The sequence below is a fragment of the Arvicanthis niloticus genome, chromosome 2 (assembly GCF_011762505.2).
Source record: "Arvicanthis niloticus isolate mArvNil1 chromosome 2, mArvNil1.pat.X, whole genome shotgun sequence".
NCBI classification, from domain to species: Eukaryota; Metazoa; Chordata; class Mammalia; order Rodentia; family Muridae; genus Arvicanthis; species Arvicanthis niloticus.
Window position 1 is genome coordinate 78,246,458 of NC_047659.1, and position 13,498 is coordinate 78,259,955.

At 37.7% G+C, this 13,498-nt stretch overlaps 1 protein-coding gene across 5 annotated transcripts in view; it reads right to left on the minus strand.

Moving 5' to 3' along the window:
* Elp4 (elongator acetyltransferase complex subunit 4) overlaps window positions 1-13,498 on the minus strand; it is a 190,080-nt gene that overhangs the window by 131,176 nt on the left and 45,406 nt on the right. The gene's annotated exons all lie outside the window — the stretch shown is intronic.

The window sequence follows — 13,498 nt, forward strand, 5'->3', positions numbered from 1 at the left end:
GGCACAAATTCTCCATTTATTATAAAAGTATTGACAAATAAATTATATGACATTAAAATAAGTTTCTTAAAAATATGGTGTAAAGGTTTTTAAATGTAAAGTTATTAGTCTAAATCAATTTAAACAAGGTTTGTTCTTTGGCCTATAATTGATTCTTTATCCGGATTATAGTTCAGAATGTTTTTACTGCAATCTCTGCAAGAGCTCATCTTTTTATTGTGTAAGTCCAAGCCCTCTTAATGTTTCAGAAAGGCCTTGACTAACTGAACTTTGATCTGATGTCTTCATTGAGAAAAACACCAGGTTGCCCATTTCAGATGCAAATCCCCTAAGGCCCAATAGAATTTAGTAAAGACAGCAAAAAAGAAGAAACCAGAAGTTTCCAGGATCCTCTTTGAGAATCCTGGGGCACACTGGTGTCCTTAATCCATGCTACTGCATGGATTAAGGTAGGTGATAACCTTTCTTGATTCAAAAGAATAAGCTGAGTGCCTACAAACTGGGTGGAGACTAGGATTTGGCTATAATAAAACGCCATGCAATAAAAGCTTGGTCTATGTCAGAAGCCTCTGAAAAGGCCTCAATGTACCACATTCCCAGGCCTGGTAGGGAAGCTTGCAAAAGCCTACCTGAATCAAATAAGCATGAATAATCTATTTTAGCAGACTGACCATGGGGAGAGAGAAAGAAAGAGAGACTTTTCACTTCTTTTAAGTTTGAGTTAATAAATTTATTAGTGGATTGAAGGTTCTTGAAGTCCCATGCACTCACAGAAATACGCCAAATTACCAAAAAGCAAGGTATGCTTTTTAAGTTGCCGTCACTATTAATGTTTTTAATTATAATATTAGTGTGACAGAAGTCTCAGATTTTGGATGAATCAAGGCAGAAAAATGATTTCATGCTGTGACAGTTTACATACAGGACACAAACAATCATTAAAATGTACAAATAAAACTAGAAACTTTTCTTGCTATAATTATTACATAGTTATTAACTTATTATAAGTTATTAATTTATTGAGATGTTAAGATCAGATATGACAGTATAACTATCAATAAGGTAGACACACAAGTTTTTATTACTGATCAAAAAGACTTTAATCTTTCAATAAAAGGAAAAAAACAAATGTATTCTTATAGAATATAAGGTTTTGCAAATCTTTTTATCCAAGATCCATAGTATTAGCATATAGTCAGATTTCTGAAATACTAAAATCTTTTGAGACCTAGAAATTTCCTCTGAATATGAAAATTAAATATTGTTACTGTAACAGTGTTTATCTTTATCATTGTTGAAAAAGCAGTTCATTTATTTCAGGTGCTAAGAACATGTTGCTTTAATTTTACACAAGACAACTTTTATTGCCCTTTCATAAACTTCCTTTAACTTTACATCTGTGGAAAAGAAAGAAGTTTTAGAATAAAAAGAAAAATACAAGTAAGTTTTTACTGTGACAAAAAAAAAAAAAAAAAAAAAAAAGAAATCCAATGGAAGTCAAGGAGGAAAACAGAGCAACAAAACAATAACTCAGTCCAACACTACTGCCATCTCTAGTGTCAGAAAGCAACCAATGGCAGAGGAAGCAGCTGCACCACAGGTCTGTACATAAGATATGTTGGCCACTGTCAACAAGTCTTGTTTCTGAGCATCTGTATAACAGACAGCAAGAATCCAATCACTAATTAAACCACACAGAGTCTCAGCTCATTCACTAGAACTGGGCTAATCATGGATTTTATTATGCTCTCAAAATAATCTACACAGTACTGGCATATAGTGTTTCATAAATTTGAAATTCAGTTCTCAGCTTGGTAAACAACAACAACGGTAACAACAACAGATACTTGACATCAACCCAGGCCTCCACATGTGTACACACATATAAAAGTTAGGGTAGGAAAGAATAGATTCTATTCTTAACAGGAGAAGAGTCAAAGAACATCATAAATACATAAAGGGATTATGAAGTCAAATAAGTGTGGAGGAAACACATGCACAAACATGATAAAATTAACAAAATTTGCAGGGTGCTGGTGGTGCATGCTTTTAAACCTAGCACTTAGGAGGTAGAGAGAGGTGCATTTCTGTGAATTCCAGACCAGCCTGGTCTACAGAGTGAGTTCTAGAACAGCCAGAAGTACATGGAATAACCTCTTTTGAAAAACAAAACAAAACAAAACAAAACAAACAAGAAAGAGATCAGCAAAATTCTCTTAGAGAAGAAACCTACAAGGGAAGCAGCCATGAGCATCTAGCTACAGCCACTGGGTCCATACTGGGTATGGGGAAAGTGGTATCTGACAAGAAAGAAGTATCCTTCATTCCGACACAGTGCTGTATGAAACGTAGCCAGAGAAAGGCTGAGTGGCAGTTGAGTGACCACAAGCTGTGCACACCCAAGCAGATAGACAGGTAGGATGATGCTGGCCACAGACACAGGTGGAAGTGCTGTATGGCAGCCCAATGCAGAGAATCTCCACAACTACCCTGGGAAGTGGGTAACTGCTACAGAAACCCGAGTGTGACTCTGAAGATCCTCTGAGGAGTGAATACACACTAAGCCGCCTGGTTTCCATTCTTGAGACTATATGCCTTCTCTCTACCTTGCAGAGGTAACTATGAAACCAAATGTTAGTGTTGGGAAAAGAATTTGTATGTGGTGTGTGTGTGTGTGTGTGTGTGTGTGTGTGTGTGTGTGTGTCTGTCTGTCTGTCTGCCTGTCTGTCTAGAAGAAATACTGGCAGATAATATATTTTCTATTTAACTAACTTTTTAAAATTTTTATTTCAGTGGTTCAGTCATTTGGTTTAGCTCGTTTCTTGACTAACAAGCATTTGTGACTGTGCAGTGTGTACATCTGGTCTGTAATTCAAACTTCCCTTTGTAATTCGTATTTGCTCTCCTTTCCTCTTTCCCATCTCATTTCATGTCTTAATACCCTCATATCTAACGACCTATTATAAACTATGCTTTCCCCATGCCACCTGCAGTGTCTCTGTCTGAAACTTAGCAGGAACATAACTGAAGTACCCAGTATCTGTTAATATAGACTAACAGCAAATAATTCTTGGTTCAAATAGTCAGCTTTTGTCCTAAATAGTAGTTGGAACATAAACTCATGTAAAGATCAATGCACCAAGAAAATTCACATAAAACAGAAAAAAATCCTGGAGGACATAATCTTTCCAAAAGATGTACAAAACACACCAACAAGACATAAAATGAGGAAACAATAAACTTCTACAAGCTCCCATTTCTCCAGCATTTGAAATGAAAGAGACGAGGTGGCTCAAGTATCAGAATTCTTTTCTTTTCTGTATCAGAATTCCACTTTCAAAAGGAGTCAAAGATCCATAAAGGAGTCAAATGAGCAGATGACTAAAGCAGAGACAGGAAATAAGCTGAGGACTTGGGTAACAGTACTAGGAAAGTAGATAAAAAGATCAGCAGCAGTGAAGAGAAATTTAAATAAAAAACAGAAAAATATTAGAAAGAAAATGTAGATTCTGAAATCAACCAAACGGAAATGCTGGAAATACATGGTAAAAAACCAACTTAAAATGCAGTAGGAAACAAACATATCAAATAACACAAGACCTCTCATCTCAACCCTAAAATATACAAAAAGCATGGGCTGCAATACTTCAAGTTTTGAAAATAAAGACTTCCATCTAACAAAACTATTTCTAAAAGTTGACTTGGGAATTTCAAGATGAACATAAATGAAGGCAGTTTATGAACATTAAGCTGTCAGTACAGATGGAACTTAATGCAAAACAATCTAGGAGGGAGGAAAGAACAGAGTCTAATTATGGGATCACTGGAAAGAATAAATTTCAGGAGAGAAAAATGAACAAAAGACACGTAGGAAAGAATCAACAATGTCCAACACCAAAAAGGAAAAAGTACATTGTGGTAGTTTGAGTGAGAAGTGGCCCCACAGACTCACACAGTAAAACTAGCAAAACTCAAATGCCAAGAGGAAAGATGGAGAACAAACACACACACACACACACACACACACACACACACACACACACACACGATAAAAAGCAAATAATTCAACTAACCAGCAAAACCAATAAATTGTAAGGATTATAAAGCCTGTCTCAATAACATTCACTTTAAAAAATCTCTAATAATTGAAAATGCAGATATCTAATTGTATTAAAAAACAAATCCAACTATCAGTTCTGTTAAGAAACATACTTCAGGGCTGGAGAGATGGCTCACTCAGTCGTTAAAGGCTAGGCTCACAAATTATATATATATATATATATATATATATATATATATATATATATATATATATTTCACTGGTAAAGAACTAGAGTAATAAGTTGGAATCAACATATCCAATGAGTGGAACCTGAAAGCATGCTGGTAAGCTGTTCTATTATGTGATAAAGCAGAGTTCAAACCCAAACTAGTGATGATGATGGCCACATTAGTGCTATGGATCTGGCTCAGCAGTTAAGAGCACTGGCTGCTTTTCCAGAGGGTCCAGGTTCAGCTCACAGCAACCACATGGCAGCTCAAACTCTTCTGCAAATCCAGTGCAAGAGGAGTCTAAAGCCCTCTTCTACCCTTGGTGGTACTAGCAATGCATGTGACATACAGGCATACATAGAAGCAAAATACCCATTCACATAAAAATTAAAATGAAAACTTTAAAGGCCACATTAATACAAAGAACAAATCATCAAGAAGATACAATTTTAAGTACATATGCAGCATATATTGCGTCTCCAAATTTCATAAAACAAATATGAATTGGTAACTAATTGGTATAGAAGATTAAATAGATCCAACAGAACATCAGTGAATGACTTCAGTACCCCCACTTTCCGAGAGATCACATCTCCAACCATGAACAGGAAGCAGAGAAAACGTGTTAGAAGGGGACAAGGCCTGAAACTCGCAAAGACCCACTCCATGTGATGTACTTCTTCCATGAAGACTCCGTCTCCTGGAGCTTGCGTCGCCTTCCCTAACAGTGCCACCTGTGGCAGACCACTGGGTATAAATAAATATGTGAACCTGTGAGTGAGAGGCCTTTCAAATTCAAGCTACAACAGTTAGCTTTTGTCTGATTCTAAGATTGATGCAATTGGCCTCTGGTTTCTTCAATGACCAACTCTTCATTCAAGAGTTTATTACTTGCTTTTTAAAAGTATATGTGGTTTCTGTTCTTTCTGGTTTTTTTTTTTTTCTTCTTCAATGATTTCTTGTTTTTTTTCTACAATGGTCTGCTAAGATATATAAAATTAATCCAGTTCTATTCTATTGTTAAGATTTGCTTTGTAGTCTAGATTGGGTTCTTTTAGAAAAGGTTCCATGAACTACTAATCAAAATGCCCTATATTATCCATTTCTTTAGGACATATGTAACCATAGAAAGTGGGAAAATAAAAAGGAATTATGGGATGGAGGCAATTGAGAAAAGAATCACAGAGTCTAAGTGATTAAAAGAGAAAGAGGGAAAATCTGGGGTGTGGGGTTTTAATTAGGAAGGGGAGAGTGTTTTCAATAGAGAAGGAGAGGGATGTAGGAGGGCAAATAACAATATGGCAGTGTGGCAAAGTCATAAGAAATCAGTATTATCTATTTTCCTAAATTTAATACAATACATACAATTCTACATGGATACATATACATTTTTATTTTAAATAAGATTTTCCAAGCCCACTTGGCTGACAATGCTCCTCCCAAGAGCAACAGACAGACTATCAAACAAAAATCCCAATCTAGGCATAAGGAACACCTTTGTAAATTCTTGGGGAAGGGAGTCTAAGAGACTCCCCAAACATTACAGGCTATTGTTGGAGCCTATGCTTGCCTTACAAAGGTTGAAGATAACTCCCTATTGTTGAAGACAGCACGTACTTTTGATACAGGTCCAGATGATCTATAATGGATATGATTTGAAAGCCCCCTCCCTGAGGACTGGGTTTTATAGTACCACAAGTTAGAATGCAAGCTCAAAGGAAGTGAAGCACCCAACAGTTGTATCCAGCTATGATGCTTACGAAGCTTAATGATGACTAGCATGGCAAAATATCTCTAGGGGTATAATAGTGGCACACATCTTGGGGGTAACCAACAGGTCTCTAATGGGTTTGAGGCCCACTAACAAAAGAGAAATCATGCCTGGTATTGGGAACCTAGCCAGGCACTCAGGGAGTGAAGAATCTGTAATAGCAACACAACTAAATAAGTGTAACTCTTAACTTCATTCTAAATCTAATTTTATGTCCACAGACAAGCATAGATCTTACCACTTATCAAGGAAACATCTCTGTGCAACAGAGACCATTAAAAAATATCTAGAAATGAGATTATATATAATTAAAATTTTCTGTACAGAAAACATTAGACTGCCTACTTTAATGCTTAACAGTTTTTACCCATTACGTATCCAAAAAGAAGTTAATATTCAGAAGCTATAAAGAACTACAAAAGTTAAAACACAGCAAACAAACAAGAAACAATCCCCAGAAACTTCAAATCAATAAGTGACCTAATAAACTTAATAGACAAAGCACATGACACTCTTTCGTGCTGAGGTTCAAGTGTTAGCCCTACATTTCCTCTAGGGTTCAATCTGTCAGCTATTAAATTCCCTAAGCAGAAAGGCTGCATTTGTCCCAGATTCTCAATCACATCTACACTAGGCTATACACGTAACAAACTTCTGAATATACCCGTTTCCTTTATTAGTTTTTAATATAAAAATTTTACATTTCAGATACACTATAATATATATTATTTGTTGTTAAAAATGGACATTTAGGTTATTTTCAATCTCTCACTATTGGAATTGTGTAAATAGCTCTTACATATTCTATAGCTGAGTAAATATATCCAGTGAAGTGAATTTTGAAGGATATTACAAAAGTATACTCTACAGAAGCTATACTTAAATTTTCTTTTTAAAATCCTGTGTTAAGAAGGTGTGTGTTAGTGAACCAGCGGTGGCTCAGCCCTTAAGGCGTCCGCCTGCAGAGGGCGCGTGTCTCTCTTGGCGAGTGTTCGAATCCTGCCCGGCTCCTCCCACTTCTCGTGGGGAAAAAAAAAAAAGAATGTGTGTGTTAAGTATGGGTACACATATGCCAAAACACATGTGTGGATCCTAGTGGTAAAGGATGTGAAGTGGGTTCTCTCCTTTTAGCTTTATGTGGGTTCTGCAATTACAGGCTGTCAGGCCAATACAGCAAGTGATTTTTACCTGATGACCCAGATTGCAATCTTTCTACCACTTGTACTTCTATCAGCAAAGGATGAGAGAACGCATGATGCCTATCACTGAACAATGACAGGACAGTATCAGAGTGCTAAACTGTATTTCTCTTATTGTAACTAAAACCAAACATCTGTTTTGTATGTTTAAGAGTCACAAAATTTTTCTTTTCATATTTTTATGACTTATGATAGGAAAATTATAAGGCAACATATAAAAGGAAAATTAGTCAACATATAAAAGGAAAATTAGTCCTTATTTTATATATGAGTACAATATACACTCGGTTTTTGTTTTCTGTTTTCTGTTTGTTTTATTTTTTATTGGACATTTTATTTACATTTCAGATGTTATCCATTACTCCAAAACTACCGCCCAGGAATCCCGTATCTTATCCCCCCATCATCCTGCTTCTATGAGGATGTGCCCCCATCTACCCTCCCACTCCCACCTCCCCACACTCGAAGTCCCCCACACTCTGCATCTAGCCTTCATTGGACCAAGGATCTCCTCTCCCACCTATGCCCTACAAGGCCATCCTCCCCTACATATACAGCTGGAGCCATGGGTCCATCCCTATGTATTCCCAGGCTGGTGAATTAGACCCTGGGGAGCTCTGGTTGGTTGGTATTGTTGCTCTCCTCATGGGGCCACAAACCCTTTCAGCTCCTTCAGTCTTCTCTCTAACTTCTCCATTGGGAACCCCTTGATCAGATCAGTGGTTAGCTGTGAGCACCTGCCTCTAAATAGGTCAGACTCTGGAAGACCTCTAAGGAGACAGCTATATCAGGCTCCTGTCAGCATGCACTTCCTGGCATCCACATCAGTGTCTACATTTGATGGCTGCACATAGGATGGATACCCAAGTGGAATGGTCTCCAGATGACCCCTCCTTCAGTTTCTGTCCCATACTTTGTCTCCATATTTGCTCCCTTGAGTATTTTGTTACTCCTTCTGAGAATGACCGAAACACCCACACTTGGTCTTCCTTCTTCATGAGTTTCATGTGGTCTGTGAGTTGTATCTTGTGTATTTCAAGCTGGGCTAATATCCAATTATCAATGAGTGAATACGATGTCTGTTCTTTTGTGATTGGGTTACCTCACTCTGGATATTTTTTAGTCTCATCCATTTACCTAAGAATTTATCAAATTCATTGTTTTTTTTGTTTGTTTGTTTTGTTTTTGTTTTTGGAGACAGGGTTTCTCTGTGTAGCCCTGGCTGTCCTGGAACTCACTCTGTAGACCAGGCTGGCCTCGAACTCAGAAATCCATCTGCCTCTGCCTGCCAAGTGCTGGGATTAAAGGCGTGTGCCACCACCACCCAGCTAAATGCACTGTTTTTTAATAGCTGAGTAATATTCCATTGTGAAAATGTATCACATTTTTTGTATCTACTAACCACTGATCTGATCAATGGGTTCCCAATGAAGAAGTTTGAAGAAGAAGAAGAAGACTGAAGACCCAAAGAAGAAGACTGAAGGAGCTGAAAGGGTTTGCAGCCCCATGAGGAAAGCAACAATACCAACCAACCAGAGCTCCCCAGGGTCTAAACCACCAGCCTGGGAGCACATAGGAAGGCCATGACTCCATCTGTACATGTAGGGGAAAAGGGCCTTGTAGGGCATAGGTGGGAGAGGAGATCCTTGGTCCCATGAAGGCTGAACACCTAGTGGGGGGGAATTCGAGGGTGGGGAAGTGGGATTGGGGGAGTAGATGTGGGCACATCCTCATAGAAGCATGAGGAGGGGGGATAGAATAGGTGGTTCCTGGGGGGTGTGGGGAATGGGGAAAGGGGATAAAATCTGAAATGTAAATATAATATACAATAAAAAATGGATCAATTTGCATTCTTCTACATGATGACCTCCAGTTGAACCAGCACCATTTGTTGAAAATGCTGTCCTTTACCCACTGGACAGTTTTAACTCCTTTGTCAAAGATCAAGTGACTACAGGTGCGTGGGTTCATTTCTGAATCTTCAACTCTATTCCATTGATCTTCCTGCCTGTCTCAGTACCAATATCATGCAGTTTTATCACTACTGTTCTGTAGTACAGTTTGAGGTCAGGGATGGTGATTCCTGCAGAAGATCTTTTATTGTTGAGAATAGTTTCCTATCCTGGGTTTTTTGTTATTCCAAATGAATTTGAGAATTGCTCTTTCTAACTATGTGAAGAATTGAGTTGGGATTTTGATGGGGATTGCATTGAATATGTAGATTGCTTTTGGCAAGATGGACATTTTTACTATACTAAACCTGCCAATCCATGAGCATGGGAGATCTTTCCATCTTCTGAGATCTTCTTCGATTTCTTTCTTCAGAGACTTGAAGGTCTTGTCATACAGATCTTTCACTTGCTTGGTCAGCTTCAAACCAAGGTTTTTTTATATTGTTTGTCACTATTGTGAAGGGTGTCATTTTTCTAATTTCTTTCTCAACCTGTTTATTTTTCCAGTAGAGGAAGGGTTCTGATTTGTTTGAGTTGATTTTATAGTCAGCCACTTTGCTGAAGTTGTTTATCAGGTTTAGGAGTTCTCTGGTGGAAGTTTTGGGGTCTCTTAATTATACTATCATATCATATGTAAATAGTGAAATTTTGACTTCTTCCTTTCCTATTTGTATCCCTTTGACTTCTTTTTGTTGTCTAATTGCTCTGGCTGGGACTTCCAGTACTATATTGAATAGGTAGGGAGAGTGTGGGCAGCCTTGTCTAATCACTGATCTTAATGGGATTGCTTCAAGTTTCTCTCAATTTAGTTTGATGTTGGCTACTGGTTTGCTGTATATTGCTTTTACTATGTTTAGGTATAGGCCTTGAATTCCTGATCTTTCCAAGACTTTTACCATGAAGGGATATTGAATTTTGTCAAATGCTTTCTCAGCATCTAGTGAGATGATCATGTGTTTTTTTTTCTTTGAGTTTGTTTATATAGTGGATTACATTGAAGGATTTCTGAATATTGAACCATCCCTGCATTCCTGGGATAAAGCCTACTTGATCATGATGGATGATTGTTTTGATGTGTTCTTGGATTCGGTTTGCAAGAATTTTATTGAATATTTTTGCATCCATATTAATAAGGGAGTTTGTTCTGAAGTTCTCTTTCTTTCTTCTGTCTTTGTGTGGTTTAGGTATGAGCATAATGGTAGCTTCATAGAAGGAATTGGATAGTGTTCCTTATGTTTGGAGAGAATTGGTATTAGATCTTCCTTGAAGGTCTGATAGAATTCTGCACTAAAACCATCTGGTCCTGTAAGATTTTTGGTGGGGAGATTGTTAATGACTGCTGCTATTTCTTTAGGAGTTATGGGACTGTTTAGATGGTTTATTTTCTCCTGATTTAAGTTTGGTACCTGATATCTGTATAGAAAATTGTTCATTTCATCCAGATTTTTCAGTTTTGTTGAGTATAGGCCTTTGTAGTAGGATCTGATGATTTTTTAATTTCCTCAGTTTCTGTTGTTATGTCTCCCTTTTCAGTCCTAATTTTATTAATTTGGATACTGACTCTGTGCCCTCTGGTTAGTCTGGCTACAAGTTTATCTATTTGTTGATTTTCTCAAAGAACCAGCTCCTGGTTTTGTTGATATTTTGTATAGTTCCTTCTGTTTCAACTTGGTTGATTTCAGCCCTGAGTTTGATTATTTCCTTCTGTCTACTCCTCTTGGGTGTATTTGCTTCTTTTTGTTCTAGAGCTTTCAGGTGTGATGTCAAGTTGCTAGTGTATGCTGTCTCCAGTTTCTTTTTGTAGGCACTTAGAGCTATGAGTTTTCCTCTTAGCACTGCCTTCATTGTGTCCCATAAGTTTTGGCATGACAAGCCTTTATTTTCATTAAATTCTAAAAAGTTTTTAATTTCTTTCTTTATTTCTTCCTTGACCAAATCATCATTGAGTAGAGTGTTGTTCAGTTTACATATGTATGTGGGCTTTCCACTGTTTTTGTCATTATTAAAGACTAGCCTTAGTCCGTGGTGATCTGATATCCATGGATGCAAGGGATTATTTCAATATTTTTGTATATGTTGAGGGCTGTTTTTATTTTGGAGAAGGTACCATGAGGTGCTGAGAAAAAGGTGTATTCTTTTGTTTTAGGATGAAATGTTCTATTGGTATCTGTTAAATCCATTTGGTTCATAATTTCTGTTAATTTCATTGTGTCTCTGTTTAGTTTCTGTTTCCATGATCTGTCCATTGCTGAGAGTCAGGTGTTGAAATCCCCAACTCTTATTGTATGAGATACAATGTGTGCTTTGAGCTTTAGTAAAGTTTCTTTTATGTATGTTGGTGCCTTTCAATTTGAAGCATAAATGTTCAGAATTGAGAGTGCCTTTCGCCATCTGGTTAACTCTACTGCTACCTCCACTCAATATCTCCAACTGGAGCTTGTCTCTTGCTTGTGTCAGAACTCCTCAGGGTCCAGATGTCTCTGTGATCCTGTGATCCTGAGCTCCTGGGTGGAAGAGCTCCTGGGACTCAGGCTGCCTCTGGGATCCTGAAATCCTGCTGCTCTGAGTGCAGTGGTTCCTCTAGGATGTCTCAGAATATGGTGTCTTCACAGGAGCAGACCAGCTAGGTGTCTGCCCCAGCCAAAAGGACCAAGCAAGCCAATATATACCCTTTTACTGAATATTATATACTCTTTAATTTGTTCATAGTTGTCTAAATCAAAGTTTTAAAACATGTTATTCCAATAAAATATATATGTAAAAGAACAATTTGTCATTACTTAATATTCTTGTTTTGGTACACAGCTGATGGGTGATTACTGGATGTTTTCTGACTGACTGAATAAATTTATTATTAACTATTAATAACTACGTTGATTATTATTTACTATGTAACCATTAATATAGGTGACAAACATACACAAGAAATCAAAACAAGCTCTCTATCTTCACAAAGAAGTCTCATTTGATAGAGGAGGTATCTTAACAGTCAATTATAAAATACTTTGAACATATGAAGTATGAAGTACTGTACTAGTTTTCTCAATGCTGTGACCAGCTATCTGACAAGAAATCAAATAAGCTAAGAAAGGTTTGATATAGCTCAAAGTTTCTTCGAACAGTTAGACATGGTAGGGAAGGGATGGCAGCCAAATTATGCAGCTAGTCACATTTGCTTTCATGGTCAGAAAGGAGCAAGAAGAATGCCCATGGTCTATATATGTGCTTTTTTTTTTTAAGTCAAGAGCCCAGCCCATGGAATGATACAGCCATATTTAGATAGTTTTCCTCTCCTCAGTTAAATTCCTTTGGAAGACCAAGTGTGTCTCCTAGGTGATCTCTATATCCAGTCACATTGACACTGAACGCAACCACTATAAATCCATCTGTACTGGCTAGTTTTATATCAATATGATACAAGCTAGAGTCATCAGAGAGGAGAATGCTCAATTGAGAAAATGCCTCCATAAGACCCAGCTGTAGAGCATTTTCTTAATTAGTGAGTGACATGGGACAACCCATTGAGGGTAGTGCCTCCTCTGGGCTTTTGGTCCTGAGCTTTATAAGAAAGCAGGAAGAGGAAGCAATGGGGAGCAAGCCAGTAAGCAGCACTTCTCCATGGCCTCTGCATCAGTTCCTGCCTCTAAGGTCCTGCCCTGCTTTAGTTCCTGCCCTTTACTGCTTTTGATAATGAACTGTTATATAGAACTGTGAGTGAAAGAAGCCCTTTCCTCCTCAAGTTGCTTTGGTCATGTTGTTTCATCATAGCAAGAGTAACTCTAAGACACCATCTTTTATCAACACAACATGCAAGCACATCATTTCACATCATTTCAAGCTATAATATTTCACCTCTGGCTCTACAGTCTCATGTTCAGTCTCATAATGCAAAATACATTTAGCCCATCTCTAAGAGTCCAAAATATTAAGGTTCTACTATTACACAGAACTCCAATGCCCTAAAGTCTCTTCTAAAACTCTAGGGTAGTAATCTTTTTCGAATTATTCCAAGGGCTTGCTACACAGTCATCCTTGGCTACATAGCAAGTTCAGGTATGCCCTGGACTTCGTAGGACACCTACAGAGAAATAAACAAATGGAAGGAAGGAGAGAAAGACAGGAGAGAATGTCTAAATTACTCTGTGCTTGCTGAATCAGTAAACTTTATATTTGGTGAAAGAAGTAAGATGAAGAAAGCTGGAAGACTCTTAACCATTTCCTCTATGAACACACACACACAAACACACACACACACACACACACACACACACACACACACACAGAGAAAAAAACCCCAAGTTATA